General features: G+C 43.8%; 21 non-coding genes across 21 annotated transcripts; all 21 read right to left on the bottom strand.

Annotated features, from left to right (window-relative positions):
• Window positions 1-1,379: 1,379 nt before the first annotated feature.
• Window positions 1,380-1,460, bottom strand: trnas-aga (transfer RNA serine (anticodon AGA)). Its single transcript has one exon. It is a non-coding gene; the product is annotated as a tRNA-Ser (tRNA).
• A 219-nt stretch (window positions 1,461-1,679) lies between these two features.
• On the bottom strand, window positions 1,680-1,751 carry trnad-guc (transfer RNA aspartic acid (anticodon GUC)). Its single transcript has one exon. It is a non-coding gene; the product is annotated as a tRNA-Asp (tRNA).
• Window positions 1,752-3,335: 1,584 nt separating this feature from the next.
• On the bottom strand, window positions 3,336-3,416 carry trnas-aga (transfer RNA serine (anticodon AGA)). The gene has a single exon. It is a non-coding gene; the product is annotated as a tRNA-Ser (tRNA).
• A 219-nt stretch (window positions 3,417-3,635) lies between these two features.
• trnad-guc (transfer RNA aspartic acid (anticodon GUC)) lies at window positions 3,636-3,707 on the bottom strand. Its single transcript has one exon. It is a non-coding gene; the product is annotated as a tRNA-Asp (tRNA).
• Window positions 3,708-5,291: 1,584 nt separating this feature from the next.
• trnas-aga (transfer RNA serine (anticodon AGA)) lies at window positions 5,292-5,372 on the bottom strand. Its single transcript has one exon. It is a non-coding gene; the product is annotated as a tRNA-Ser (tRNA).
• Window positions 5,373-7,281: 1,909 nt separating this feature from the next.
• trnas-aga (transfer RNA serine (anticodon AGA)) lies at window positions 7,282-7,362 on the bottom strand. Its single transcript has one exon. It is a non-coding gene; the product is annotated as a tRNA-Ser (tRNA).
• Window positions 7,363-7,581: 219 nt separating this feature from the next.
• trnad-guc (transfer RNA aspartic acid (anticodon GUC)) lies at window positions 7,582-7,653 on the bottom strand. The gene has a single exon. It is a non-coding gene; the product is annotated as a tRNA-Asp (tRNA).
• A 1,584-nt stretch (window positions 7,654-9,237) lies between these two features.
• Window positions 9,238-9,318, bottom strand: trnas-aga (transfer RNA serine (anticodon AGA)). Its single transcript has one exon. It is a non-coding gene; the product is annotated as a tRNA-Ser (tRNA).
• A 219-nt stretch (window positions 9,319-9,537) lies between these two features.
• On the bottom strand, window positions 9,538-9,609 carry trnad-guc (transfer RNA aspartic acid (anticodon GUC)). Its single transcript has one exon. It is a non-coding gene; the product is annotated as a tRNA-Asp (tRNA).
• Window positions 9,610-13,148: 3,539 nt separating this feature from the next.
• trnas-aga (transfer RNA serine (anticodon AGA)) lies at window positions 13,149-13,229 on the bottom strand. Its single transcript has one exon. It is a non-coding gene; the product is annotated as a tRNA-Ser (tRNA).
• Window positions 13,230-13,448: 219 nt separating this feature from the next.
• Window positions 13,449-13,520, bottom strand: trnad-guc (transfer RNA aspartic acid (anticodon GUC)). The gene has a single exon. It is a non-coding gene; the product is annotated as a tRNA-Asp (tRNA).
• Window positions 13,521-15,403: 1,883 nt separating this feature from the next.
• On the bottom strand, window positions 15,404-15,475 carry trnad-guc (transfer RNA aspartic acid (anticodon GUC)). The gene has a single exon. It is a non-coding gene; the product is annotated as a tRNA-Asp (tRNA).
• Window positions 15,476-17,358: 1,883 nt separating this feature from the next.
• trnad-guc (transfer RNA aspartic acid (anticodon GUC)) lies at window positions 17,359-17,430 on the bottom strand. Its single transcript has one exon. It is a non-coding gene; the product is annotated as a tRNA-Asp (tRNA).
• A 1,581-nt stretch (window positions 17,431-19,011) lies between these two features.
• Window positions 19,012-19,092, bottom strand: trnas-aga (transfer RNA serine (anticodon AGA)). Its single transcript has one exon. It is a non-coding gene; the product is annotated as a tRNA-Ser (tRNA).
• A 219-nt stretch (window positions 19,093-19,311) lies between these two features.
• Window positions 19,312-19,383, bottom strand: trnad-guc (transfer RNA aspartic acid (anticodon GUC)). Its single transcript has one exon. It is a non-coding gene; the product is annotated as a tRNA-Asp (tRNA).
• A 1,581-nt stretch (window positions 19,384-20,964) lies between these two features.
• trnas-aga (transfer RNA serine (anticodon AGA)) lies at window positions 20,965-21,045 on the bottom strand. Its single transcript has one exon. It is a non-coding gene; the product is annotated as a tRNA-Ser (tRNA).
• A 219-nt stretch (window positions 21,046-21,264) lies between these two features.
• trnad-guc (transfer RNA aspartic acid (anticodon GUC)) lies at window positions 21,265-21,336 on the bottom strand. The gene has a single exon. It is a non-coding gene; the product is annotated as a tRNA-Asp (tRNA).
• A 1,581-nt stretch (window positions 21,337-22,917) lies between these two features.
• trnas-aga (transfer RNA serine (anticodon AGA)) lies at window positions 22,918-22,998 on the bottom strand. The gene has a single exon. It is a non-coding gene; the product is annotated as a tRNA-Ser (tRNA).
• A 219-nt stretch (window positions 22,999-23,217) lies between these two features.
• Window positions 23,218-23,289, bottom strand: trnad-guc (transfer RNA aspartic acid (anticodon GUC)). The gene has a single exon. It is a non-coding gene; the product is annotated as a tRNA-Asp (tRNA).
• A 1,584-nt stretch (window positions 23,290-24,873) lies between these two features.
• Window positions 24,874-24,954, bottom strand: trnas-aga (transfer RNA serine (anticodon AGA)). Its single transcript has one exon. It is a non-coding gene; the product is annotated as a tRNA-Ser (tRNA).
• A 1,875-nt stretch (window positions 24,955-26,829) lies between these two features.
• On the bottom strand, window positions 26,830-26,910 carry trnas-aga (transfer RNA serine (anticodon AGA)). The gene has a single exon. It is a non-coding gene; the product is annotated as a tRNA-Ser (tRNA).
• Window positions 26,911-27,491: the final 581 nt, after the last annotated feature.

Genomic DNA, 27,491 nt, shown 5'->3' with positions numbered 1-27,491 from the left:
CATATACAGAGATGTGTGTGTGTGATCTATTAAGAGAGAGAGGGAAAGAGTGAGAGAAAGACAATGATAAAGACAGTGACAAGGAGAGAGACAGATAGAGAGAGAGCGATAGAGACTAAAACAGAAAATGATGGAAATACTTCTCAGCTTACAGGCAGGGACTAACAGAGACAGGCAAAGACATGGACAGACCGAAATGATGGGAAAGAGAGAGCCAGTCAGACAAAGAGTCTGAGAGAATCCCATTGGAACAGACGTGGCACCGTGAGAAAGAGACAGATTGAGAGACAGAGACAAACAGAGAAACAGGGACAGACAGAGTGAGTCAGACTGAGAGAGACAAAGACTCAAACATACAAAACTCTCTGAAGAGAGAGAGAGAGAGGCAGAAACCGAGCGACACAGATACATTTCACAATTTCATTTCATTATCGGTTCAGAGTGTCACATTGTTACAGAAAATTGCTGATTCAACCGATGAAAATCCGGTCTCACTGATCAGAATGGGAGGATATCCGTGTTAAGTTAAAGAGATACCAGGAGTGGGGGACAAACGCACGCGGGACAACCCCATTGAGTTTTAAGGCCAACGCCTTAACCACTCGGCTATTCTGGTCCTGTGAGAACCTGGATTCTGTCTCTGTGAGAATCTGGGCTTCAACCCCAACCCCACATACAAACACATGCACATCGGCTTTCAGTGAGCATTTACGAACATTTTTAGTAATATTGACACGGGGGCAACTCTCCTATTCTTTTTCGAATAATGCACTGGGAACTTTCATATCCACACGAGGGTGCAGACGGAGCTTCAATTTAACATTTCATCCGAAAGTCAACAGCTTCAACATTGCAAAATTCCCCAAGTGCTGCACTTGAGTGTTAGCCAAGATGATATGCTCAAGTCTCAGAAGTGCGACTTGAACAGACAAACTCCCGATTCAGTCGAGAATGCGGCCACTGAACCAAAGCCGATACAAAAGTTCACAACCGTATTATTTTCCCCAAGTCGTTTTTATAAGTTCCAGGACATATCAAATTCATGGTGATGATTTCCAGTGACATTTGCACATACACAGAGACATATAAATAGATAGACAGACACAGAGACCCACACACACATATCCAGAAATTTGCACGCACCAACGACAATGCACAGATGCCTCAGACATCTCGAGGAATAGACAGGCTGAATCACTGTCGCAACTTTGACTGATGATTGCGATTTTTGAAACGGATGTATCGTGAATATTGCAGATTAATAAAAATGAGAAAAAAATGTCAAAGTTGAAAGGTGTGGGACGTTATTCCATCCATCTCAGGATCAGTTTGGCAGAGAACCGGTTAAATTGTGAAATGGAATGAAAAATGCTGAGAATCGTAGTCGGCAGGATTCGAACCTGCGCGGGATAACCCAATGGATTTCTAGTTCATCGCCTTAACCACTCGGCCACGACTACTGTGTCGCTGCCTTTTTAAACTTTACTCAGAAAAAACTCAGTCATCCATCTCTGTGTAGCAGACGGCCAAAGACTCCTGAAAAATTCTCCGTTTGCTAAAAATCTGGACGAGGCAATCTCATCCACCTGTATTTTTACAGTTCCATATTACTCTGGAACTTTTTAACATGCATCTCTTCCAAGAAACAGAAGTAAAATTCGACATCTTGAAACAACTGCCTCCCCGACGGGGAATTGAACCCCGGTCTCCCGCGTGACAGGCGGGGATACTCACCACTATACTAACGAGGAACTGACGGGTACCAGTTCTGTCAGAGCAGGAATCGAGTCATTGTGAACAGAACTGGACACCAGGAGAAGTCGACAGACACATTGAGAGACAGAGACAAATCGACAAACAGGGAGAGACAGACAGCGAGATAGAGACAACGAGAGACAGAAAGTGTGAGACTGAGAAGGAGAGGAAGACTGAGTGAGAAAAAGACTCAAATATATACATATACAGAGATGTGTGTGTGTGATCTATTAAGAGAGAGAGGGAAAGAGTGAGAGAAAGACAATGATAAAGACAGTGACAAGGAGAGAGACAGATAGAGAGAGAGCGATAGAGACTAAAACAGAAAATGATGGAAATACTTCTCAGCTTACAGGCAGGGACTAACAGAGACAGGTAAGGACATGGACAGACCGAAATGATGGGAAAGAGAGAGCCAGTCAGACAAAGAGTCTGAGAGAATCCCATTGGAACAGACGTGGCACCGTGAGAAAGAGACAGATTGAGAGACAGAGACAAACAGAGAAACAGGGACAGACAGAGTGAGTCAGACTGAGAGAGACAAAGACTCAAACATACAAAACTCTCTGAAGAGAGAGAGAGAGAGGCAGAAACCGAGCGACACAGATACATTTCACAATTTCATTTCATTATCGGTTCAGAGTGTCACATTGTTACAGAAAATTGCTGATTCAATCGATGAAAATCCGGTCTCACTGATCAGAATGGGAGGATATCCGTGTTAAATTAAAGAGATACCAGGAGTGGGGGACAAACGCACGTGGGACAACCCCATTGAGTTTTAAGGCCAACACCTTAACCACTCGGCTATTCTGGTCCTGTGAGAACCTGGATTCTGTCTCTGTGAGAATCTGGGCTTCAACCCCAACCCCACATACAAACACATGCACTTCGGCTTTCAGTGAGCATTTACGAACATTTTTAGTAATATTGACACGGGGGCAACTCTCCTATTCTTTTTCGAATAATGCACTGGGAACTTTCATATCCACCCGAGGGTGCAGACGGAGCTTCAATTTAACATTTCATCCGAAAGTCAACAGCTTCAACATTGCAAAATTCCCCAAGTGCTGCACTTGAGTGTTAGCCAAGATGATATGCTCAAGTCTCAGAAGTGCGACTTGAACAGACAAACTCCCGATTCAGTCGAGAATGCGGCCACTGAACCAAAGCCGATACAAAAGTTCACAACCGTATTATTTTCCCCAAGTCGTTTTTATAAGTTCCAGGACATATCAAATTCATGGTGATGATTTCCAGTGACAGTTGCACATAGACAGAGACATATAAATAGATAGACAGACACAGAGACCCGCACACACATATCCAGAAATTTGCACGCACCAACGACAATGCACAGATGCCTCAGACATCTCGAGGAATAGACAGGCTGAATCACTGTCGCAACTTTGACTGATGATTGCGAGTTTTGAAACGGATGTATCGTGAATATTGCAGATTAATAAAAATGAGAAAAAAATGTCAAAGTTGAAAGGTGTGGGACGTTATTCCATCCATCTCAGGATCAGTTTGGCAGAGAACCGGTTAAATTGTGAAATGGAATGAAAAATGCTGAGAATCGTAGTCGGCAGGATTCGAACCTGCGCGGGATAACCCAATGGATTTCTAGTCCATCGCCTTAACCACTCGGCCACGACTACTGTGTCGCTGCCTTTTTAAACTTTACTCAGAAACAACTCAGTCATCCATCTCTGTGCAGCAGACGGCCAAAGACTCCTGAAAAATTCTCCGTTTGCTAAAAATCTGGACGAGGCAATCTCATCCACCTGTATTTTTACAGTTCCATCTTACTCTGGAACTTTTTAACATGCATCTCTTCCAAGAAACAGAAGTAAAATTCGACATCTTGAAACAACTGCCTCCCCGTCGGGGAATTGAACCCCGGTCTCCCGCGTGACAGGCGGGGATACTCACCACTATACAAACGAGGAACTGACGGGTACCAGTTCTGTCAGAGCAGGAATCGAGTCATTGTGAACAGAACTGGACACCAGGAGAAGTCGACAGACACATTGAGAGACAGAGACAAATCGACAAACAGGGAGAGACAGACAGCGAGATAGAGACAACGAGAGACAGAAAGTGTGAGACTGAGAAGGAGAGGAAGACTGAGTGAGAAAAAGACTCACATATATACATATACAGAGATGTGTGTGAGTGATCTATTCAGAGAGAGAGGGAAAGAGTGAGAGAAAGACAACGATAAAGACAGTGACAAGGAGAGAGACAGATAGAGAGAGAGCGATAGAGACTAAAACAGAAAATGATGGAAATACTTCTCAGCTTACAGGCAGGGACTAACAGAGACAGGCAAAGACATGGACAGACCGAAATGATGGGAAAGAGAGAGCCAGTCAGACAAAGAGTCTGAGAGAATCCCATTGGAACAGACGTGGCACCGTGAGAAAGAGACAGATTGAGAGACAGAGACAAACAGAGAAACAGGGACAGACAGAGTGAGTCAGACTGAGAGAGACAAAGACTCAAACATACAAAACTCTCTGAAGAGAGAGAGAGAGAGGCAGAAACCGAGCGACACAGATACATTTCACAATTTCATTTCATTATCGGTTCAGAGTGTCACATTGTTACAGAAAATTGCTGATTCAACCGATGAAAATCCGGTCTCACTGATCAGAATGGGAGGATATCCGTGTTAAATTAAAGAGATACCAGGAGTGGGGGACAAACGCACGCGGGACAAACCCATTGAGTTTTAAGGCGAACGCCTTAACCACTCGGCTATTCTGGTCCTGTGAGAACCTGGATTCTGTCTCTGTGAGAATCTGGGCTTCAACCCCAACCCCACATACAAACACATGCACATCGGCTTTCAGTGAGCATTTACGAACATTTTTAGTAATATTGACACGGGGGCAACTCTCCTATTCTTTTTCGAATAATGCACTGGGAACTTTCATATCCACCCGAGGGTGCAGACGGAGCTTCAATTTAACATTTCATCCGAAAGTCAACAGCTTCAACATTGCAAAATTCCCCAAGTGCTGCACTTGAGTGTTAGCCAAGATGATATGCTCAAGTCTCAGAAGTGCGACTTGAACAGACAAACTCCCGATTCAGTCGAGAATGCGGCCACTGAACCAAAGCCGATACAAAAGTTCACAACCGTATTATTTTCCCCAAGTCGTTTTTCTAAGTTCCAGGACATATCAAATTCATGGTGATGATTTCCAGTGACAGTTGCACATACACAGAGACAAATAAATAGATAGACAGACACAGAGACCCACACACACATATCCAGAAATTTGCACGCACCAACGACAATGCACAGATGCCTCAGACATCTCGAGGAATAGACAGGCTGAATCACTGTCGCAACTTTGACTGACGATTGCGATTTTTGAAACGGATGTATCGTGAATATTGCAGATTAATAAAAATGAGAAAAAAATGTCAAAGTTGAAAGGTGTGGGACGTTATTCCATCCATCTCAGGATCAGTTTGGCAGAGAACCGGTTAAATTGTGAAATGGAATGAAAAATGCTGAGAATCGTAGTCGGCAGGATTCGAACCTGCGAAGGATAACCCAATGGATTTCTAGTCCATCGCCTTAACCACTCGGCCATGACTACTGTGTCGCTTCCTATTTAAACTTTACTCAGAAAAAACTCAGTCATCCATCTCTGTGTTGCAGACGGCTTACTCAGTCATCCATCTCTGTGTTGCAGACGGCCAAAGACTCCTGAAAAATTCTCCGTTTGCTAAAAATCTGGACGAGGCAATCTCATCCACCTGTATTTTTACAGTTCCATATTACTCTGGAACTTTTTAACATGCATCTCTTCCAAGAAACAGAAGTAAAATTCGACATTTTGAAACAACTGCCTCCCCGTCGAGAAATTGAACCCCGGTCTCCCGCGTGACAGGCGGGGATACGCACCACTATACTAACGAGAAACTGACGTGTACCAGTTCAGTCAGAGCAGGAATCGAGTCATTGTGAACAGAACTGGACACCAGGAGAAGTCGACAGACACATTAAGACACAGAGACAAATCGATAAACAGGGAGAGACAGACAGCGAGATAGAGACAACGAGAGACAGAAAGTGTGAGACTGAGAAGGAGAGGAAGACTGAGTGAGAAAAAGATTCAAATATATACATATACAGAGATGTGTGTGTGTGATCTATTAAGAGAGAGAGGGAAAGAGTGAGAGAAAGACAATGATAAAGACAGTGACAAGGAGAGAGACAGATAGAGAGAGAGCGATAGAGACTAAAACAGAAAATGATGGAAATACTTCTCAGCTTACAGGCAGGGACTAACAGAGACAGGCAAAGACATGGACAGACCGAAATGATGGGAAAGAGAGAGCCAGTCAGACAAAGAGTCTGAGAGAATCCCATTGGAACAGACGTGGCACCGTGAGAAAGAGACAGATTGAGAGACAGAGACAAACAGAGAAACAGGGACAGACAGAGTGAGTCAGACTGAGAGAGACAAAGACTCAAACATACAAAACTCTCTGAAGAGAGAGAGAGAGAGGCAGAAACCGAGCGACACAGATACATTTCACAATTTCATTTCATTATCGGTTCAGAGTGTCACATTGTTACAGAAAATTGCTGATTCAACCGATGAAAATCCGGTCTCACTGATCAGAATGGGAGGATATCCGTGTTAAGTTAAAGAGATACCAGGAGTGGGGGACAAACGCACGCGGGACAACCCCATTGAGTTTTAAGGCCAACGCCTTAACCACTCGGCTATTCTGGTCCTGTGAGAACCTGGATTCTGTCTCTGTGAGAATCTGGGCTTCAACCCCAACCCCACATACAAACACATGCACATCGGCTTTCAGTGAGCATTTACGAACATTTTTAGTAATATTGACACGGGGGCAACTCTCCTATTCTTTTTCGAATAATGCACTGGGAACTTTCATATCCACACGAGGGTGCAGACGGAGCTTCAATTTAACATTTCATCCGAAAGTCAACAGCTTCAACATTGCAAAATTCCCCAAGTGCTGCACTTGAGTGTTAGCCAAGATGATATGCTCAAGTCTCAGAAGTGCGACTTGAACAGACAAACTCCCGATTCAGTCGAGAATGCGGCCACTGAACCAAAGCCGATACAAAAGTTCACAACCGTATTATTTTCCCCAAGTCGTTTTTATAAGTTCCAGGACATATCAAATTCATGGTGATGATTTCCAGTGACATTTGCACATACACAGAGACATATAAATAGATAGACAGACACAGAGACCCACACACACATATCCAGAAATTTGCACGCACCAACGACAATGCACAGATGCCTCAGACATCTCGAGGAATAGACAGGCTGAATCACTGTCGCAACTTTGACTGATGATTGCGATTTTTGAAACGGATGTATCGTGAATATTGCAGATTAATAAAAATGAGAAAAAAATGTCAAAGTTGAAAGGTGTGGGACGTTATTCCATCCATCTCAGGATCAGTTTGGCAGAGAACCGGTTAAATTGTGAAATGGAATGAAAAATGCTGAGAATCGTAGTCGGCAGGATTCGAACCTGCGCGGGATAACCCAATGGATTTCTAGTTCATCGCCTTAACCACTCGGCCACGACTACTGTGTCGCTGCCTTTTTAAACTTTACTCAGAAAAAACTCAGTCATCCATCTCTGTGTAGCAGACGGCCAAAGACTCCTGAAAAATTCTCCGTTTGCTAAAAATCTGGACGAGGCAATCTCATCCACCTGTATTTTTACAGTTCCATATTACTCTGGAACTTTTTAACATGCATCTCTTCCAAGAAACAGAAGTAAAATTCGACATCTTGAAACAACTGCCTCCCCGACGGGGAATTGAACCCCGGTCTCCCGCGTGACAGGCGGGGATACTCACCACTATACTAACGAGGAACTGACGGGTACCAGTTCTGTCAGAGCAGGAATCGAGTCATTGTGAACAGAACTGGACACCAGGAGAAGTCGACAGACACATTGAGAGACAGAGACAAATCGACAAACAGGGAGAGACAGACAGCGAGATAGAGACAACGAGAGACAGAAAGTGTGAGACTGAGAAGGAGAGGAAGACTGAGTGAGAAAAAGACTCAAATATATACATATACAGAGATGTGTGTGTGTGATCTATTAAGAGAGAGAGGGAAAGAGTGAGAGAAAGACAATGATAAAGACAGTGACAAGGAGAGAGACAGATAGAGAGAGAGCGATAGAGACTAAAACAGAAAATGATGGAAATACTTCTCAGCTTACAGGCAGGGACTAACAGAGACAGGTAAGGACATGGACAGACCGAAATGATGGGAAAGAGAGAGCCAGTCAGACAAAGAGTCTGAGAGAATCCCATTGGAACAGACGTGGCACCGTGAGAAAGAGACAGATTGAGAGACAGAGACAAACAGAGAAACAGGGACAGACAGAGTGAGTCAGACTGAGAGAGACAAAGACTCAAACATACAAAACTCTCTGAAGAGAGAGAGAGAGAGGCAGAAACCGAGCGACACAGATACATTTCACAATTTCATTTCATTATCGGTTCAGAGTGTCACATTGTTACAGAAAATTGCTGATTCAATCGATGAAAATCCGGTCTCACTGATCAGAATGGGAGGATATCCGTGTTAAATTAAAGAGATACCAGGAGTGGGGGACAAACGCACGTGGGACAACCCCATTGAGTTTTAAGGCCAACACCTTAACCACTCGGCTATTCTGGTCCTGTGAGAACCTGGATTCTGTCTCTGTGAGAATCTGGGCTTCAACCCCAACCCCACATACAAACACATGCACTTCGGCTTTCAGTGAGCATTTACGAACATTTTTAGTAATATTGACACGGGGGCAACTCTCCTATTCTTTTTCGAATAATGCACTGGGAACTTTCATATCCACCCGAGGGTGCAGACGGAGCTTCAATTTAACATTTCATCCGAAAGTCAACAGCTTCAACATTGCAAAATTCCCCAAGTGCTGCACTTGAGTGTTAGCCAAGATGATATGCTCAAGTCTCAGAAGTGCGACTTGAACAGACAAACTCCCGATTCAGTCGAGAATGCGGCCACTGAACCAAAGCCGATACAAAAGTTCACAACCGTATTATTTTCCCCAAGTCGTTTTTATAAGTTCCAGGACATATCAAATTCATGGTGATGATTTCCAGTGACAGTTGCACATACACAGAGACATATAAATAGATAGACAGACACAGAGACCCACACACACATATCCAGAAATTTGCACGCACCAACGACAATGCACAGATGCCTCAGACATCTCGAGGAATAGACAGGCTGAATCACTGTCGCAACTTTGACTGATGATTGCGAGTTTTGAAACGGATGTATCGTGAATATTGCAGATTAATAAAAATGAGAAAAAAATGTCAAAGTTGAAAGGTGTGGGACGTTATTCCATCCATCTCAGGATCAGTTTGGCAGAGAACCGGTTAAATTGTGAAATGGAATGAAAAATGCTGAGAATCGTAGTCGGCAGGATTCGAACCTGCGCGGGATAACCCAATGGATTTCTAGTCCATCGCCTTAACCACTCGGCCACGACTACTGTGTCGCTGCCTTTTTAAACTTTACTCAGAAACAACTCAGTCATCCATCTCTGTGCAGCAGACGGCCAAAGACTCCTGAAAAATTCTCCGTTTGCTAAAAATCTGGACGAGGCAATCTCATCCACCTGTATTTTTACAGTTCCATCTTACTCTGGAACTTTTTAACATGCATCTCTTCCAAGAAACAGAAGTAAAATTCGACATCTTGAAACAACTGCCTCCCCGTCGGGGAATTGAACCCCGGTCTCCCGCGTGACAGGCGGGGATACTCACCACTATACAAACGAGGAACTGACGGGTACCAGTTCTGTCAGAGCAGGAATCGAGTCATTGTGAACAGAACTGGACACCAGGAGAAGTCGACAGACACATTGAGAGACAGAGACAAATCGACAAACAGGGAGAGACAGACAGCGAGATAGAGACAACGAGAGACAGAAAGTGTGAGACTGAGAAGGAGAGGAAGACTGAGTGAGAAAAAGACTCAAATATATACATATACAGAGATGTGTGTGAGTGATCTATTCAGAGAGAGAGGGAAAGAGTGAGAGAAAGACAACGATAAAGACAGTGACAAGGAGAGAGACAGATAGAGAGAGAGCGATAGAGACTAAAACAGAAAATGATGGAAATACTTCTCAGCTTACAGGCAGGGACTAACAGAGACAGGCAAAGACATGGACAGACCGAAATGATGGGAAAGAGAGAGCCAGTCAGACAAAGAGTCTGAGAGAATCCCATTGGAACAGACGTGGCACCGTGAGAAAGAGACAGATTGAGAGACAGAGACAAACAGAGAAACAGGGACAGACAGAGTGAGTCAGACTGAGAGAGACAAAGACTCAAACATACAAAACTCTCTGAAGAGAGAGAGAGAGAGGCAGAAACCGAGCGACACAGATACATTTCACAATTTCAATTCATTATCGGTTCAGAGTGTCACATTGTTACAGAAAATTGCTGATTCAACCGATGAAAATCCGGTCTCACTGATCAGAATGGGAGGATATCCGTGTTAAGTTAAAGAGATACCAGGAGTGGGGGACAAACGCACGCGGGACAACCCCATTGAGTTTTAAGGCCAACGCCTTAACCACTCGGCTATTCTGGTCCTGTGAGAACCTGGATTCTGTTTCTGTGAGAATCTGGGCTTCAACCCCAACCCCACATACAAACACATGCACATCGGCTTTCAGTGAGCATTTACGAACATTTTTAGTAATATTGACACGGGGGAAACTCTCCTATTCTTTTTCGAATAATGCACTGGGAACTTTCATATCCACCCGAGGGTGCAGACGGAGCTTCAAGTTAACATTTCATCCGAAAGTCAACAGCTTCAACATTGCAAAATTCCCCAAGTGCTGCACTTGAGTGTTAGCCAAGATGATATGCTCAAGTCTCAGAAGTGCGACTTGAACAGACAAACTCCCGATTCAGTCGAGAATGCGGCCACTGAACCAAAGCCGATACAAAAGTTCGCAACCGTATTATTTTCCCCAAGTCGTTTTTATACGTTCCAGGACATATCAAATTCATGGTGATGATTTCCAGTGACAGTTGCACATACACAGAGACATATAAATAGATAGACAGACACAGAGACCCACACACACATATCCAGAAATTTGCACGCACCAACAACAATGCACAGATGCCTCAGCCATCTCGAGGAATAGACAGGCTGAATCACTTCGCAACTTTGACTGATGATTGCGATTTTTGAAACGGATGTATCGTGAATATTGCAGATTAATAAAAATGAGAAAAAAATGTCAAAGTTGAAAGGTGTGGGACGTTATTCCATCCATCTCAGGATCAGTTTGGCAGAGAACCGGTTAAATTGTGAAATGGAATGAAAAATGCTGAGAATCGTAGTCGGCAGGATTCGAACTTGCGCGGGATAACCCAATGGATTTCTATTCCATCGCCTTAACCACTCGGCCACGACTACTGTGTCGCTGACTTTTTAAACTTTACTCAGAAAAAACTCAGTCATCCATCTCTGTGTTGCAGACGGCCAAAGACTCCTGAAAAATTCTCCGTTTGCTAAAAATCTGGACGAGGCAATCTCATCCACCTGTATTTTTACAGTTCCATATTACTCTGGAACTTTTTAACATGCATCTCTTCCAAGAAACAGAAGTAAAATTCGACGTTTTGAAACAACTGCCTCCCCGTCGGGGAATTGAACCCCGGTCTCCCGCGTGACAGACGGGGATACGCACCACTATACTAACGAGGAACTGACGGGTACCAGTTCTGTCAGAGCAGGAATCGAGTCATTGTGAACAGAACTGGACACCAGGAGAAGTCGACAGACACATTAAGAGACAGAGACAAATCGACAAACAGGGAGAGACAGACAGCGAGATAGAGACAACGAGAGACAGAAAGTGTGAGACTGAGAAGGAGAGGAAGACTGAGTGAGAAAAAGATTCAAATATATACATATACAGAGATGTGTGTGTGTGATCTATTAAGAGAGAGAGGGAAAGAGTGAGAGAAAGACAACGATAAAGACAGTGACAAGGAGAGAGACAGATAGAGAGAGAGCGATAGAGACTAAAACAGAAAATGATGGAAATACTTCTCAGCTTACAGGCAGGGACTAACAGAGACAGGCAAAGACATGGACAGACCGAAATGATGGGAAAGAGAGAGCCAGTCAGACAAAGAGTCCGAGAGAATCCCATTGGAACAGACGTGGCACCGTGAGAAAGAGACAGATTGAGAGACAGAGACAAACAGAGAAACAGGGACAGACAGAGTGAGTCAGACTGAGAGAGACAAAGACTCAAACATACAAAACTCTCTGAAGAGAGAGAGAGAGAGGCAGAAACCGAGCGACACAGATACATTTCACAATTTCATTTCATTATCGGTTCAGAGTGTCACATTGTTACAGAAAATTGCTGATTCAATCGATGAAAATCCGGTCTCACTGATCAGAATGGGAGGATATCCGTGTTAAATTAAAGAGATACCAGGAGTGGGGGACAAACGCACGCGGGACAACCCCATTGAGTTTTAAGGCCAACGCCTTAACCACTCGGCTATTCTGGTCCTGTGAGAACCTGGATTCTGTCTCTGTGAGAATCTGGGCTTCAACCCCAACCCCACATACAAACACATGCACTTCGGCTTTCAGTGAGCATTTGCGAACATTTTTAGTAATATTGACACGGGGGCAACTCTCCTATTCTTTTTCGAATAATGCACTGGGAACTTTCATATCCACCCGAGGGTGCAGACGGAGCTTCAATTTAACATTTCATCCGAAAGTCAACAGCTTCAACATTGCAAAATTCCCCAAGTGCTGCACTTGAGTGTTAGCCAAGATGATATGCTCAAGTCTCAGAAGTGCGACTTGAACAGACAAACTCCCGATTCAGTCGAGAATGCGGCCACTGAACCAAAGCCGATACAAAAGTTCACAACCGTATTATTTTCCCCAAGTCGTTTTTATAAGTTCCAGGACATATCAAATTCATGGTGATGATTTCCAGTGACAGTTGCACATACACAGAGACATATAAATAGATAGACAGACACAGAGACCCACACACACATATCCAGAAATTTGCACGCACTAACGACAATGCACAGATGCCTCAGACATCTCGAGGAATAGACAGGCTGAATCACTGTCGCAACTTTGACTGATGATTGCGAGTTTTGAAACGGATGTATCGTGAATATTGCAGATTAATAAAAATGAGAAAAAAATGTCAAAGTTGAAAGGTGTGGGACGTTATTCCATCCATCTCAGGATCAGTTTGGCAGAGAACCGGTTAAATTGTGAAATGGAATGAAAAATGCTGAGAATCGTAGTCGGCAGGATTCGAACTTGCGCGGGATAACCCAATGGATTTCTAGTCCATCGCCTTAACCACTCGGCCACGACTACTGTGTCGCTGCCTTTTTAAACTTTACTCAGAAAAAACTCAGTCATCCATCTCTGTGCAGCAGACGGCCAAAGACTCCTGAAAAATTCTCCGTTTGCTAAAAATCTGGACGAGGCAATCTCATCCACCTGTATTTTTACAGTTCCATCTTACTCTGGAACTTTTTAACATGCATCTCTTCCAAGAAACAGAAGTAAAATTCGACATCTTGAAACAACTGCCTCCCCGTCGGGGAATTGAACCCCGGTCTCCCGCGTGACAGGCGGGGATACTCACCACTATACTAACGAGGAACTGACGGGTACCAGTTCTGTCAGAGCAGGAATCGAGTCATTGTGAACAGAACTGGACACCAGGAGAAGTCGACAGACACATTGAGAGACAGAGACAAATCGACAAACAGGGAGAGACAGACAGCGAGATAGAGACAACGAGAGACAGAAAGTGTGAGACTGAGAAGGAGAGGAAGACTGAGTGAGAAAAAGACTCAAATATATACATATACAGAGATGTGTGTGAGTGATCTATTCAGAGAGAGAGGGAAAGAGTGAGAGAAAGACAACGATAAAGACAGTGACAAGGAGAGAGTCAGATAGAGAGAGAGCGATAGAGACTAAAACAGAAAATGATGGAAATACTTCTCAGCTTACAGGCAGGGACTAACAGAGACAGGCAAAGACATGGACAGACCGAAATGATGGGAAAGAGAGAGCCAGTCAGACAAAGAGTCTGAGAGAATCCCATTGGAACAGACGTGGCACCGTGAGAAAGAGACAGATTGAGAGACAGAGACAAACAGAGAAACAGGGACAGACAGAGTGAGTCAGACTGAGAGAGACAAAGACTCAACCATACAAAACTCTCTGAAGAGAGAGAGAGAGAGGCAGAAACCGAGCGACACAGATACATTTCACAATTTCATTTCATTATCGGTTCAGAGTGTCACATTGTTACAGAAAATTGCTGATTCAACCGATGAAAATCCGGTCTCACTGATCAGAATGGGAGGATATCCGTGTTAAGTTAAAGAGATACCAGGAGTGGGGGACAAACGCACGCGGGACAACCCCATTGAGTTTTAAGGCCAACGCCTTAACCACTCGGCTATTCTGGTCCTGTGAGAACCTGGATTCTGTTTCTGTGAGAATCTGGGCTTCAACCCCAACCCCACATACAAACACATGCACATCGGCTTTCAGTGAGCATTTACGAACATTTTTAGTAATATTGACACGGGGGCAACTCTCCTATTCTTTTTCGAATAATGCACTGGGAACTTTCATATCCACCCGAGGGTGCAGACGGAGCTTCAAGTTAACATTTCATCCGAAAGTCAACAGCTTCAACATTGCAAAATTCCCCAAGTGCTGCACTTGAGTGTTAGCCAAGATGATATGCTCAAGTCTCAGAAGTGCGACTTGAACAGACAAACTCCCGATTCAGTCGAGAATGCGGCCACTGAACCAAAGCCGATACAAAAGTTCGCAACCGTATTATTTTCCCCAAGTCGTTTTTATACGTTCCAGGACATATCAAATTCATGGTGATGATTTCCAGTGACAGTTGCACATACACAGAGACATATAAATAGATAGACAGACACAGAGACCCACACACACATATCCAGAAATTTGCACGCACCAACAACAATGCACAGATGCCTCAGCCATCTCGAGGAATAGACAGGCTGTATCACTTCGCAACTTTGACTGATGATTGCGATTTTTGAAACGGATGTATCGTGAATATTGCAGATTAATAAAAATGAGAAAAAAATGTCAAAGTTGAAAGGTGTGGGACGTTATTCCATCCATCTCAGGATCAGTTTGGCAGAGAACCGGTTAAATTGTGAAATGGAATGAAAAATGCTGAGAATCGTAGTCGGCAGGATTCGAACTTGCGCGGGATAACCCAATGGATTTCTATTCCATCGCCTTAACCACTCGGCCACGACTACTGTGTCGCTGACTTTTTAAACTTTACTCAGAAAAAACTCAGTCATCCATCTCTGTGTTGCAGACGGCCAAAGACTCCTGAAAAATTCTCCGTTTGCTAAAAATCTGGACGAGGCAATCTCATCCACCTGTATTTTTACAGTTCCATATTACTCTGGAACTTTTTAACATGCATCTCTTCCAAGAAACAGAAGTAAAATTCGACGTTTTGAAACAACTGCCTCCCCGTCGGGGAATTGAACCCCGGTCTCCCGCGTGACAGGCGGTGATACTCACCACTATACTAACGAGGAACTGACGGGTACCAATTCTGTCAGAGCAGGAATCGAGTCATTGTGAACAGAACTGGACACCAGGAGAAGTCGACAGACACATTGAGAGACAGAGACAAATCGACAAACAGGGAGAGACAGACAGCGAGATAGAGACAACGAGAGACAGAAAGTGTGAGACTGAGAAGGAGAGGAAGACTGAGTGAGAAAAAGACTCAAATATATACATATACAGAGATGTGTGTGAGTGATCTATTCAGAGAGAGAGGGAAAGAGTGAGAGAAAGACAACGATAAAGACAGTGACAAGGAGAGAGTCAGATAGAGAGAGAGCGATAGAGACTAAAACAGAAAATGATGGAAATACTTCTCAGCTTACAGGCAGGGACTAACAGAGACAGGCAAAGACATGGACAGACCGAAATGATGGGAAAGAGAGAGCCAGTCAGACAAAGAGTCTGAGAGAATCCCATTGGAACAGACGTGGCACCGTGAGAAAGAGACAGATTGAGAGACAGAGACAAACAGAGAAACAGGGACAGACAGAGTGAGTCAGACTGAGAGAGACAAAGACTCAACCATACAAAACTCTCTGAAGAGAGAGAGAGAGAGGCAGAAACCGAGCGACACAGATACATTTCACAATTTCATTTCATTATCGGTTCAGAGTGTCACATTGTTACAGAAAATTGCTGATTCAACCGATGAAAATCCGGTCTCACTGATCAGAATGGGAGGATATCCGTGTTAAGTTAAAGAGATACCAGGAGTGGGGGACAAACGCACGCGGGACAACCCCATTGAGTTTTAAGGCCAACGCCTTAACCACTCGGCTATTCTGGTCCTGTGAGAACCTGGATTCTGTTTCTGTGAGAATCTGGGCTTCAACCCCAACCCCACATACAAACACATGCACATCGGCTTTCAGTGAGCATTTACGAACATTTTTAGTAATATTGACACGGGGGCAACTCTCCTATTCTTTTTCGAATAATGCACTGGGAACTTTCATATCCACCCGAGGGTGCAGACGGAGCTTCAAGTTAACATTTCATCCGAAAGTCAACAGCTTCAACATTGCAAAATTCCCCAAGTGCTGCACTTGAGTGTTAGCCAAGATGATATGCTCAAGTCTCAGAAGTGCGACTTGAACAGACAAACTCCCGATTCAGTCGAGAATGCGGCCACTGAACCAAAGCCGATACAAAAGTTCGCAACCGTATTATTTTCCCCAAGTCGTTTTTATACGTTCCAGGACATATCAAATTCATGGTGATGATTTCCAGTGACAGTTGCACATACACAGAGACATATAAATAGATAGACAGACACAGAGACCCACACACACATATCCAGAAATTTGCACGCACCAACAACAATGCACAGATGCCTCAGCCATCTCGAGGAATAGACAGGCTGTATCACTTCGCAACTTTGACTGATGATTGCGATTTTTGAAACGGATGTATCGTGAATATTGCAGATTAATAAAAATGAGAAAAAAATGTCAAAGTTGAAAGGTGTGGGACGTTATTCCATCCATCTCAGGATCAGTTTGGCAGAGAACCGGTTAAATTGTGAAATGGAATGAAAAATGCTGAGAATCGTAGTCGGCAGGATTCGAACTTGCGCGGGATAACCCAATGGATTTCTATTCCATCGCCTTAACCACTCGGCCACGACTACTGTGTCGCTGACTTTTTAAACTTTACTCAGAAAAAACTCAGTCATCCATCTCTGTGTTGCAGACGGCCAAAGACTCCTGAAAAATTCTCCGTTTGCTAAAAATCTGGACGAGGCAATCTCATCCACCTGTATTTTTACAGTTCCATATTACTCTGGAACTTTTTAACATGCATCTCTTCCAAGAAACAGAAGTAAAATTCGACGTTTTGAAACAACTGCCTCCCCGTCGGGGAATTGAACCCCGGTCTCCCGCGTGACAGGCGGTGATACTCACCACTATACTAACGAGGAACTGACGTGTACCAATTCTGTCAGAGCAGTAATCGAGTCACTGTGAACAGAACTGGACACCAGGAGAAGTCGATAGACACATTGAGAGACAGAGACAAACCGACAAACAGGGAGAGACAGACAGCGAGATAGAGACAACGAGAGACAGAAAGTGTGAGACTGAGAAGGAGAGACAGACTGAGTGAGAAAAAGACTCAAATATATACATATACAGATATGTGTGTGTGTGATCTATTAAAAGAGAGAGATGGAAAGAGTGAGAGAAAGACAATGATAAAGACAGTGACAAGGAGAGAGACAGATAGAGAGAGAGCGATAGAGACTAAAACAGAAAATGATGGAAATACTTCTCAGCTTACAGGCAGGGACTAACAGAGACAGGCAAAGACATGGACAGACCGAAATGATGGGAAAGAGAGAGCCAGTCAGACAAAGAGTCTGAGAGAATCCCATTGGAACAGACGTGGCACCGTGAGAAAGAGACAGATTGAGAGACAGAGACAAACAGAGAAACAGGGACAGACAGAGTGAGTCAGACTGAGAGAGACAAAGATTCAAACATACAAAACTCTCTGAAGAGAGAGAGAGAGGCAGAAACCGAGCGACACAGATACATTTCACAATTTCATTTCATTATCGGTTCAGAGTGTCACATTGTTACAGAAAATTGCTGATTCAACCGATGAAAATCCGGTCTCACTGATCAGAATGGGAGGATATCCGTGTTAAATTAAAGAGATACCAGGAGTGGGGGACAAACGCACGCGGGACAAACCATTGAGTTTTAAGGCCAACGCCTCAACCACTCGGCTATTCTGGTCCTGTGAGAACCTGGATTCTGTCTCTGTGAGAATCTGGGCTTCAACCCCAACCCCACATACAAACACATGCACATCGGCTTTCAGTGAGCATTTACGAACATTTTTAGTAATATTGACACGGGGGCAACTCTCCTATTCTTTTTCGAATAATGCACTGGGAACTTTCATATTCACCCGAGGGTGCAGACGGAGCTTCAATTTAACATTTCATCCGAAAGTCAACAGCTTCAACATTGCAAAATTCCCCAAGTGCTGCACTTGAGTGTTAGCCAAGATGATATGCTCAAGTCTCAGAAGTGCGACTTGAACAGACAAACTCCCGATTAAGTCGAGAATGCTGCAACTGAACCAAAGCCGATACAAAAGTTCGCAACCGTATTATTTTCCCCAAGTCGTTTTTATACGTTCCAGGACATATCAAATTCATGGTGATGATTTCCAGTGACAGTTGCACATACACAGAGACATATAAATAGATAGACAGACACAGAGACCCACACACACATATCCAAAAATTTGCACGCACCAACGACAATGCACAGATGCCTCAGACATCTCGTGAATTGACCGGCTGAATCACTGTCGCAACTTTGACTGATGTTTGCGATTTTTGAAACGGATGTATCGTGAATATTGCAGGTTAATAAAAATGAGAAAAAAATGTCAAATTTGAAAGGTGTGGGACGTTATCCATCCATCTCAGGATCAGTTTGGCAGAGAACCGGTTAAATTGTGAAATGGAATGAAAAATGCTGAGAATCGTAGTCGGCAGGATTCGAACCTGCGCGGGATAACCCAATGGATTTCTAGTCCATCGCCTTAACCACTCGGCCACGACTACTGTGTCGCTGCCTTTTAAAACTTTACTCAGAAAAAACTCAGTCATCCAGCTCTGTGTTGCAGACGGCCAAAGACTCCTGAAAAATTCTCCGTTTGCTAAAAATCTGGACGAGGCAATCTCATCCACCTGTATTTTTACAGTTCCATATTACTCTGGAACTTTTTAATGTGCATCTCTTCCAAGAAACAGAAGTAAAATTCGACGTTTTGAAACAACTGCCTCCCCGTCGGGGAATTGAACCCCGGTCTCCCGCGTGACAGGCGGGGATACTCACCACTATACTAACGAGGAACTGACGTGTACCAATTCTGTCAGAGCAGTAATCGAGTCACTGTGAACAGAACTGGACACCAGGAGAAGTCGATAGACACATTGAGAGACAGAGACAAACCGACAAACAGGGAGAGACAGACAGCGAGATAGAGACAACGAGAGACAGAAAGTGTGAGACTGAGAAGGAGAGACAGACTGAGTGAGAAAAAGACTCAAATATATACATATACAGATATGTGTGTGTGTGATCTATTAAAAGAGAGAGATGGAAAGAGTGAGAGAAAGACAATGATAAAGACAGTGACAAGGAGAGAGACAGATAGAGAGAGAGCGATAGAGACTAAAACAGAAAATGATGGAAATACTTCTCAGCTTACAGGCAGGGACTAACAGAGACAGGCAAAGACATGGACAGACCGAAATGATGGGAAAGAGAGAGCCAGTCAGACAAAGAGTCTGAGAGAATCCCATTGGAACAGACGTGGCACCGTGAGAAAGAGACAGATTGAGAGACAGAGACAAACAGAGAAACAGGGACAGACAGAGTGAGTCAGACTGAGAGAGACAAAGATTCAAACATACAAAACTCTCTGAAGAGAGAGAGAGAGGCAGAAACCGAGCGACACAGATACATTTCACAATTTCATTTCATTATCGGTTCAGAGTGTCACATTGTTACAGAAAATTGCTGATTCAACCGATGAAAATCCGGTCTCACTGATCAGAATGGGAGGATATCCGTGTTAAATTAAAGAGATACCAGGAGTGGGGGACAAACGCACGCGGGACAAACCATTGAGTTTTAAGGCCAACGCCTCAACCACTCGGCTATTCTGGTCCTGTGAGAACCTGGATTCTGTCTCTGTGAGAATCTGGGCTTCAACCCCAACCCCACATACAAACACATGCACATCGGCTTTCAGTGAGCATTTACGAACATTTTTAGTAATATTGACACGGGGGCAACTCTCCTATTCTTTTTCGAATAATGCACTGGGAACTTTCATATTCACCCGAGGGTGCAGACGGAGCTTCAATTTAACATTTCATCCGAAAGTCAACAGCTTCAACATTGCAAAATTCCCCAAGTGCTGCACTTGAGTGTTAGCCAAGATGATATGCTCAAGTCTCAGAAGTGCGACTTGAACAGACAAACTCCCGATTAAGTCGAGAATGCTGCAACTGAACCAAAGCCGATACAAAAGTTCGCAACCGTATTATTTTCCCCAAGTCGTTTTTATACGTTCCAGGACATATCAAATTCATGGTGATGATTTCCAGTGACAGTTGCACATACACAGAGACATATAAATAGATAGACAGACACAGAGACCCACACACACATATCCAAAAATTTGCACGCACCAACGACAATGCACAGATGCCTCAGACATCTCGTGAATTGACCGGCTGAATCACTGTCGCAACTTTGACTGATGTTTGCGATTTTTGAAACGGATGTATCGTGAATATTGCAGGTTAATAAAAATGAGAAAAAAATGTCAAATTTGAAAGGTGTGGGACGTTATCCATCCATCTCAGGATCAGTTTGGCAGAGAACCGGTTAAATTGTGAAATGGAATGAAAAATGCTGAGAATCGTAGTCGGCAGGATTCGAACCTGCGCGGGATAACCCAATGGATTTCTAGTCCATCGCCTTAACCACTCGGCCACGACTACTGTGTCGCTGCCTTTTAAAACTTTACTCAGAAAAAACTCAGTCATCCATCTCTGTGTTGCAGACGGCCAAAGACTCCTGAAAAATTCTCCGTTTGCTAAAAATCTGGACGAGGCAATCTCATCCACCTGTATTTTTACAGTTCCATATTACTCTGGAACTTTTTAATGTGCATCTCTTCCAAGAAACAGAAGTAAAATTCGACGTTTTGAAACAACTGCCTCCCCGTCGGGGAATTGAACCCCGGTCTCCCGCGTGACAGGCGGGGATACTCACCACTATACTAACGAGGAACTGACGTGTACCAATTCTGTCAGAGCAGTAATCGAGTCACTGTGAACAGAACTGGACACCAGGAGAAGTCGATAGACACATTGAGAGACAGAGACAAACCGACAAACAGGGAGAGACAGACAGCGAGATAGAGACAACGAGAGACAGAAAGTGTGAGACTGAGAAGGAGAGACAGACTGAGTGAGAAAAAGACTCAAATATATACATATACAGATATGTGTGTGTGTGATCTATTAAAAGAGAGAGATGGAAAGAGTGAGAGAAAGACAATGATAAAGACAGTGACAAGGAGAGAGACAGATAGAGAGAGAGCGATAGAGACTAAAACAGAAAATGATGGAAATACTTCTCAGCTTACAGGCAGGGACTAACAGAGACAGGCAAAGACATGGACAGACCGAAATGATGGGAAAGAGAGAGCCAGTCAGACAAAGAGTCTGAGAGAATCCCATTGGAACAGACGTGGCACCGTGAGAAAGAGACAGATTGAGAGACAGAGACAAACAGAGAAACAGGGACAGACAGAGTGAGTCAGACTGAGAGAGACAAAGATTCAAACATACAAAACTCTCTGAAGAGAGAGAGAGAGGCAGAAACCGAGCGACACAGATACATTTCACAATTTCATTTCATTATCGGTTCAGAGTGTCACATTGTTACAGAAAATTGCTGATTCAACCGATGAAAATCCGGTCTCACTGATCAGAATGGGAGGATATCCGTGTTAAATTAAAGAGATACCAGGAGTGGGGGACAAACGCACGCGGGACAAACCATTGAGTTTTAAGGCCAACGCCTCAACCACTCGGCTATTCTGGTCCTGTGAGAACCTGGATTCTGTCTCTGTGAGAATCTGGGCTTCAACCCCAACCCCACATACAAACACATGCACATCGGCTTTCAGTGAGCATTTACGAACATTTTTAGTAATATTGACACGGGGGCAACTCTCCTATTCTTTTTCGAATAATGCACTGGGAACTTTCATATTCACCCGAGGGTGCAGACGGAGCTTCAATTTAACATTTCATCCGAAAGTCAACAGCTTCAACATTGCAAAATTCCCCAAGTGCTGCACTTGAGTGTTAGCCAAGATGATATGCTCAAGTCTCAGAAGTGCGACTTGAACAGACAAACTCCCGATTAAGTCGAGAATGCTGCAACTGAACCAAAGCCGATACAAAAGTTCGCAACCGTATTATTTTCCCCAAGTCGTTTTTATACGTTCCAGGACATATCAAATTCATGGTGATGATTTCCAGTGACAGTTGCACATACACAGAGACATATAAATAGATAGACAGACACAGAGACCCACACACACATATCCAAAAATTTGCACGCACCAACGACAATGCACAGATGCCTCAGACATCTCGTGAATTGACCGGCTGAATCACTGTCGCAACTTTGACTGATGTTTGCGATTTTTGAAACGGATGTATCGTGAATATTGCAGGTTAATAAAAATGAGAAAAAAATGTCAAATTTGAAAGGTGTGGGACGTTATCCATCCATCTCAGGATCAGTTTGGCAGAGAACCGGTTAAATTGTGAAATGGAATGAAAAATGCTGAGAATCGTAGTCGGCAGGATTCGAACCTGCGCAGGATAACCCAATGGATTTCTAGTCCATCGCCTTAACCACTCGGCCACGACTACTGTGTCGCTGCCTTTTAAAACTTTACTCAGAAAAAACTCAGTCATCCATCTCTGTGTTGCAGACGGCCAAAGACTCCTGAAAAATTCTCCGTTTGCTAAAAATCTGGACGAGGCAATCTCATCCACCTGTATTTTTACAGTTCCATATTACTCTGGAACTTTTTAATGTGCATCTCTTCCAAGAAACAGAAGTAAAATTCGACATTTTAAAACTACTGCCTCCTCGTCGGGGAATTGAACCCCGGTCTCCCGCGTGACAGGCGGGGATACTCACCACTATACTAACGAGGAACTGACGTGTACCAATTCTGTCAGAGCAGTAATCGAGTCACTGTGAACAGAACTGGACACCAGGAGAAGTCGACAGACACATTGAGAGACAGAGACAAATCGACAAACAGGGAGAGACAGACAGCGAGATAGAGACAACGAGAGACAGAAAGTGTGAGACTGAGAAGGAGAGACAGACTGAGTGAGAAAAAGACTCAAATATATACATATACAAAGATGTGTGTGTGTGATCTATTAAAAGAGAGAGATGGAAAGAGTGAGAGAAAGACAATGATAAAGACAGTGACAAGGAGAGAGACAGATCGAGAGAGAGCGATAGAGACTAAAACAGAAAATGATGGAAATATTTCTCAGCTTACAGGCAGGGACTAACAGAGACAGGCAAAGATATGGACAGACCGAAATGATGGGAAAGAGAGAGCCAGTCAGACAAAGAGTCTGAGAGAATCCCATTGGAACAGACGTGGCACCGTGAGAAAGAGACAGATTGAGAGACAGAGACAAACAGAGAAACAGGGACAGACAGTGTGAGTCAGACTGAGAGAGACAAAGACTCAAACATACAAAACTCTCTGAAGAGAGAGAGAGAGGCAGAAACCGAGCGACACAGATACATTTCACAATTTCATTTCATTATCGGTTCAGAGTGTCACATTGTTACAGAAAATTGCTGATTCAACCGATGAAAATCCGGTCTCACTGATCAGAATGGGAGGATATCCGTGTTAAATTAAAGAGATACCAGGAGTGGGGGACAAACGCACGCGGGACAAACCCATTGAGGTTTAAGGCCAACGCCTCAACCACTCGGCTATTCTGGTCCTGTGAGAACCTGGATTCTGTCTCTGTGAGAATCTGGGCTTCAACCCCAACCCCACATACAAACACATGCACATCGGCTTTCAGTGAGCATTTACGAACATTTTTAGTAATATTGACACGGGGGCAACTCTCCTATTCTTTTTCGAATAATGCACTGGGAACTTTCGTATTCACCCGAGGGTGCAGACGGAGCTTCAATTTAACATTTCATCCGAAAGTCAACAGCTTCAACATTGCAAAATTCACCAAGTGCTGCACTTGAGTGTTAGCCAAGATGATATGCTCAAGTCTCAGAAGTGCGACTTGAACAGACAAACTCCCGATTCAGTAGAGAATGCGGCCACTGAACCAAAGCCGATACAAAAGTTCACAACCGTATTATTTTCCCCAAGTCGTTTTTATACGTTCCAGGACATATCAAATTCATGGTGATGATTTCCAGTGACAGTTGCACATAGACAGAGACATATAAATAGATAGACAGACACAGAGACCCGCACACACATATCCAGAAATTTGCACGCACCAACGACAATGCACAGATGCCTCAGACATCTCGAGGAATAGACAGGCTGAATCACTGTCGCAACTTTGACTGATGATTGCGATTTTTGAAACGGATGTATCGTGAATATTGCAGATTAATAGAAATGAGAAAAAAATGTCAAAGTTGAAAGGTGTGGGACGTTATTCCATCCATCTCAGGATCAGTTTGGCAGAGAACCGGTTAAATTGTGAAATGGAATGAAAAATGCTGAGAATCGTAGTCGGCAGGATTCGAACCTGCGCGGGATAACCCAATGGATTTCTAGTCCATCGCCTTAACCACTCGGCCACGACTACTGTGTCGCTTCCTTTTTAAACTTTACTCAGAAAAAACTCAGTCATCCATCTCTGTGTAGCAGACGGCCAAAGAATCCTGAAAAATTCACCGTTTGCTAAAAATCTGGACGAGGCAATCTCATCCACCTGTATTTTTACAGTTCCATATTGCTCTGGAACTTTTTAATATGCATCTCTTCCAAGAAACAGAAGTAAAATTCAACATCTTGAAACAACTGCCTCCCCGTCGGGGAATTGAACCCCGGTCTCGCGTGTGACTGGCGGGGATACTCACCACTATACTAACGAGGAACTGACGGGTACCAGTTCTGTCAGAGCAGGAATCGAGTCACTGTGAACAGAACTGGACACCAGGAGAAGTCGACAGACACATTGAGATACAGAGACAAACCGACAAACAGGGAGAGACAGACAGCGAGATAGAGACAACGAGAGACAGAAAGTGTGAGACTGAGAAGGAGAGGCAGACTCAGTGAGAAAAAGACTCAAATATATACATATACAGAGATGTGTGTGAGTGATCTATTCAGAGAGAGAGGGAAAGAGTGAGAGAAAGACAACGATAAAGACAGTGACAAGGAGAGAGACAGAAAGAGAGAGAGGGATAGAGACTAAAACAGAAAATGATGAAAATACTTCTCAGCTTACAGGCAGGGACTAACAGAGACAGGCAAAGACAAGGACAGACCGAAATGATGGGAAAGAGAGAGCCAGTCAGACAAAGAGTCTGAGAGAATCTCATTGGAACAAACGTGGCACCGTGAGAAAGAGACAGATTGAGAGACAGAGACAAACAGAGAAACAGGGACAGACAGAGTGAGTCAGACTGAGAGAGACAAAGACTCAAACATACAAAACTCTCTGAAGAGAGAGAGAGAGAGGCAGAAACCGAGCGACACAGATACATTTCACAATTTCATTTCATTATCGGTTCAGAGTGTCACATTGTTACAGAAAATTGCTGATTCAACCGATGAAAATCCGGTCTCACTGATCAGAATGGGAGGAAATCCGTGTTAAATTAAAGAGATACCAGGAGTGGGGGACAAACCCACGCGGGACAAACCCATTGAGTTTTAAGGCCAACGCCTCAACCACTCGGCTATTCTGGTCCTGTGGGAACCTGGATTCTGTCTCTGTGAGAATCTGGGCTTCAACCCCAACCCCACATACAAACACATGCACATCGGCTTTCAGTGAGCATTTACGAACATTTTTAGTAATATTGACACGGGGGCAACTCTCCTGTTCTTTTTCGAATAATGCACTGGGAACTTTCATATCCACCCGAGGGTGCAGACGGAGCTTCAATTTAACATTTCATCCGAAAGTCAACAGCTTCAACATTGCAAAATTCCCCAAGTGCTGCACTTGAGTGTTAGCCAAGATGATATGCTCAAGTCTCAGAAGTGCGACTTGAACAGACAAACTCCCGATTCAGTCGAGAATGCGGCCACTGAACCAAAGCCGATACAAAAGTTCACAACCGTATTATTTTCCCCAAGTCGTTTTTATAAGTTCCAGGACATATCAAATTCATGGTGATGATTTCCAGTGACAGTTGCACATACACAGAGACATATAAATAGATAGACAGACACAGAGACCCACACGCACATATCCAGAAATTTGCACGCACCAACGACAATGCACAGATGCCTCAGACATCTCGAGGAATAGACAGGCTGAATCACTGTCGCAACTTTGACTGATGTTTGCGATTTTTGAAACGGATGTATCGTGAATATTGCAGATTAATAAAAATGAGAAAAAAATGTCAAAGTTGAAAGGTGTGGGACGTTATTCCATTTATCACATGATCAGTTTGGCAGAGAACTGGTTAAATTGTGAAATGGAATGAAAAATGCTGAGAATCGCAGTCGGCAGGATTCGAACCTGCGCGGTATAACCCAATGGATTTCTAGTCCATCGCCTTAACCACTCGGCCACGACTACTGTTTCGCTGGCTTTTCAAACGTTACTCAGAAAAAAATTCAGTCATCCATCTCTGTGCAGCAGATGGCCAAAGAATCCTGAAAAAGTCTCCGTTTGCTAAAAATCTGGACGAGGCAATCTGCTCTACCTGTATTTTTACAGTTCCATATTGCTCTGGACCTTTTTAATATGCATCTCTTCCAAGAAACAGAAGTAAAATTCAACATCTTGAAACAACTGCCTCCCAGTCGGGGAATTGAACCCCGGTCTCGCGCGTGACAGGCGGGGATACTCACCACTATACTAACGAGGAACTGACGGATAGCTGCCCTGTCGGAGCCGGAATCGAGCTGTGAACAGAACTAGACACCATGAGAAGTTGACGGACACATTGAGAGACAGAGACAAACCGACAAACAGGGAGAGACAGACACCGAGATAGAGACAACGAGAGACAGAAAGTGTGAGACTGAGAAGGAGAGGCAGATTGGGTGAGAAAAAGACTCAAACACATACAGAGAAAGAGATGTGTGTGTGTGATCTATTAAGAGAGAAAGGGAAAGAGTGAGAGAAAGACAATGATAAAGACAGTGACAAGGAGA

The sequence above is a fragment of the Pristiophorus japonicus genome, chromosome 23 (assembly GCF_044704955.1).
Source record: "Pristiophorus japonicus isolate sPriJap1 chromosome 23, sPriJap1.hap1, whole genome shotgun sequence".
NCBI lineage: Eukaryota > Metazoa > Chordata > Chondrichthyes > Pristiophoridae > Pristiophorus > Pristiophorus japonicus.
Note: the sequence above shows the minus strand (reverse complement) of the source record. Positions and strands in the feature narration are given on the sequence as shown.